The sequence below is a fragment of the Portunus trituberculatus genome, chromosome 11 (genome assembly GCF_017591435.1).
Source record: "Portunus trituberculatus isolate SZX2019 chromosome 11, ASM1759143v1, whole genome shotgun sequence".
In the NCBI taxonomy this organism is placed as follows: Eukaryota; Metazoa; Arthropoda; class Malacostraca; order Decapoda; family Portunidae; genus Portunus; species Portunus trituberculatus.
This window is the reverse complement of record NC_059265.1, coordinates 1,284,346-1,288,340: the sequence shown is the minus strand read 5'-3', so window position 1 is coordinate 1,288,340 and position 3,995 is coordinate 1,284,346.

Sequence of the window (3,995 nt, the reverse complement as noted above, 5' to 3'; positions counted from 1 at the left end):
ACGTCTCTTACCTCTGCACACCACGCACGTCTCTTACCTCTGCACACCACGCACGTCTCACCTCTGCACACCACGCACGTCTCACCTCTGCACACCACGCACGTCTCACCTCTGCGTCCACGCACGTCTCTTACCTCTGCACACCACGCACGTCTCTTACCTCTGCACACCACGCACGTCTCTTACCTCTGCACACCACGCACGTCTCTTACCTCTGCACACCACGCACGTCTCTTACCGTCTGCACACCACGCACGTCTCACCTCTGCACACCACGCACGTCTCACCTCTGCACACCACGCACGTCTCTTACCTCTGCACACCACGCACGTCTCACCTCTGCACACCACGCACGTCTCACCTCTGCACACCACGCACGTCTCTTACCTCTGCACACCACGCACGTCTCTTACCTCTGCACACCACGCACGTCTCTTACCTCTGCACACCACGCACGTCTCTTACCTCTGCACACCACGCACGTCTCTTACCTCTGCACACCACGCACGTCTCTTACCTCTGCACACCACGCACGTCTCACCTCTGCACACCACGCACGTCTCTTACCTCTGCACACCACGCACGTCTCTTACCTCTGCACACCACGCACGTCTCTTACCTCTGCACACCACGCACGTCTCTTACCTCTGCACACCACGCACGTCTCACCTCTGCACACCACGCACGTCTCACCTCTGCACACCACGCACGTCTCTTACCTCTGCACACCACGCACGTCTCTTACCTCTGCACACCACGCACGTCTCTTACCTCTGCACACCACGCACGTCTCTTACCTCTGCACACCACGCACGTCTCTTACCTCTGCACACCACGCACGTCTCTTACCTCTGCACACCACGCACGTCTCTTACCTCTGCACACCACGCACGTCTCTTACCTCTGCACACCACGCACGTCTCTTACCTCTGCACACCACGCACGTCTCACCTCTGCACACCACGCACGTCTCACCTCTGCACACCACGCACGTCTCTTACCTCTGCACACCACGCACGTCTCACCTCTGCACACCACGCACGTCTCTTACCTCTGCACACCACGCACGTCTCACCTCTGCACACCACGCACGTCTCTTACCTCTGCACACCACGCACGTCTCACCTCTGCACACCACGCACGTCTCACCTCTGCACACCACGCACGTCTCTCTGCACCTCTGCACACCACGCACGTCTCTTACCTCTGCACACCACGCACGTCTCTTACCTCTGCACACCACGCACGTCTCACCTCTGCACACCACGCACGTCTCACCTCTGCACACCACGCACGTCTCACCTCTGCACACCACGCACGTCTCACCTCTCTCACCTCTGCACACCACGCACGTCTCTTACCTCTGCACACCACGCACGTCTCTTACCTCTGCACACCACGCACGTCTCTTACCTCTGCACACCACGCACGTCTCACCTCTGCACACCACGCACGTCTCTTACCTCTGCACACCACGCACGTCTCTTACCTCTGCACACCACGCACGTCTCACCTCTGCACACCACGCACGTCTCTTACCTCTGCACACCACGCACGTCTCACCTCTGCACACCACGCACGTCTCTTACCTCTGCACCACGCACGTCTCTTACCTCTGCACACCACGCACGTCTCTTACCTCTGCACACACGCACGTCTCACCTCTGCACACCACGCACGTCTCACCTCTGCACACCACGCACGTCTCACCTCTGCACACCACGCACGTCTCTTACCCACGCACGTCTCTTACCTCTGCACACCACGCACGTCTCTTACCTCTGCACACCACGCACGTCTCTTACCTCTGCACACCACGCACGTCTCACCTCTGCACACCACGCACGTCTCTTACCTCTGCACACCACGCACGTCTCACCTCTGCACACCACGCACGTCTCACCTCTGCACACCACGCACGTCTCTTACCTCTGCACACCACGCACGTCTCACCTCTGCACACCACGCACGTCTCACCTCTGCACACCACGCACGTCTCACCTCTGCACACCACGCACGTCTCACCTCTGCACACCACGCACGTCTCTTACCTCTGCACACCACGCACGTCTCACCTCTGCACACCACGCACGTCTCACCTCTGCACACCACGCACGTCTCTTACCTCTGCACACCACGCACGTCTCTTACCTCTGCACACCACGCACGTCTCTTACCTCTGCACACCACGCACGTCTCACCTCTGCACACCACGCACGTCTCACCTCTGCACACCACGCACGTCTCACCTCTGCACACCACGCACGTCTCACCTCTGCACGCACGTCACGCACGTCTCTCACCTCTGCACACCACGCACGTCTCACCTCTGCACACCACGCACGTCTGCACCACGCACGTCTCTTACCTCTGCACACCACGCACGTCTCACCTCTGCACACCACGCACGTCTCACCTCTGCACACCACGCACGTCTCACCTCTGCACACCACGCACGTCTCTTACCTCTGCACACCACGCACGTCTCTTACCTCTGCACACCACGCACGTCTCTTACCTCTGCGCACCACGCACGTCTCTTACCTCTGCACACCACGCACGTCTCTCTCACCTCTGCACACCACGCACGTCTCACCTCTGCGCACCACGCACGTCTCTTACCTCTGCGCACCACGCACGTCTCTTACCTCTGCGCACCACGCACGTCTCTTACCTCTGCACACCACGCACGTCTCACCTCTGCGCACCACGCACGTCTCACCTCTGCACCACGCACGTCTCACCTCTGCACACCACGCACGTCTCTTACCTCTGCACACCACGCACGTCTCTTACCTCTGCACACCACGCACGTCTCACCTCTGCACACCACGCACGTCTCACCTCTGCACACCACGCACGTCTCACCTCTGCACACCACGCACGTCTCACCTCTGCACACCACGCACGTCTCACCTCTGCACACCACGCACGTCTCACCTCTGCACACCACGCACGTCTCTTACCTCTGCACACCACGCACGTCTCACCTCTGCACACCACGCACGTCTCACCTCTGCACACCACGCACGTCTCGTCACACCTCTGCACGCACGTCTCTTACCTCTGCACACCACGCACGTCTCTTACCTCTGCACACCACGCACGTCTCACCTCTGCACACCACGCACGTCTCACCTCTGCACACCACGCACGTCTCACCTCTGCACACCACGCACGTCTCACCTCTGCACACCACGCACGTCTCTTACCTCTGCACACCACGCACGTCTCTTACCTCTGCACACCACGCACGTCTCACCTCTGCACACCACGCACGTCTCACCTCTGCACACCACGCACGTCTCACCTCTGCACACCACGCACGTCTCACCTCTGCACCACGCACGTCACGTCTCACCTCTGCACACCACGCACGTCTCACCTCTGCACACCACGCACGTCTCTTACCTCTGCACACCACGCACGTCTCACCTCTGCACACCACGCACGTCTCACCTCTGCACCACGCACGTCTCTACCTCTGCGCACCACGCACGTCTCTTACCTCTGCACACCACGCACGTCTCACCTCTGCACACCACGCACGTCTCACCTCTGCACACCACGCACGTCTCACCTCTGCACACCACGCACGTCTCACCTCTGCACACCACGCACGTCTCACCTCTGCACACCACGCACGTCTCACCTCTGCACACGCACGTCACCTCTGCACTCACCTCTGCTCTGCACCACGCACGTCTCACCTCTGCACACCACGCACGTCTCACCTCTGCACACCACGCACGTCTCTTACCTCTGCACACCACGCACGTCTCTTACCTCTGCACACCACGCACGTCTCTCACCTCTGCACCACGTCTGCACACCACGCACGTCTCACCTCTGCACACCACGCACGTCTCACCTCTGCACACCACGCACGTCTCACCTCTGCACACCACGCACGTCTCACCTCTGCACACCACGCACGTCTCACCTCTGCACACCACGCACGTCTCACCTCTGCACACCACGCACGTCTCACCTCT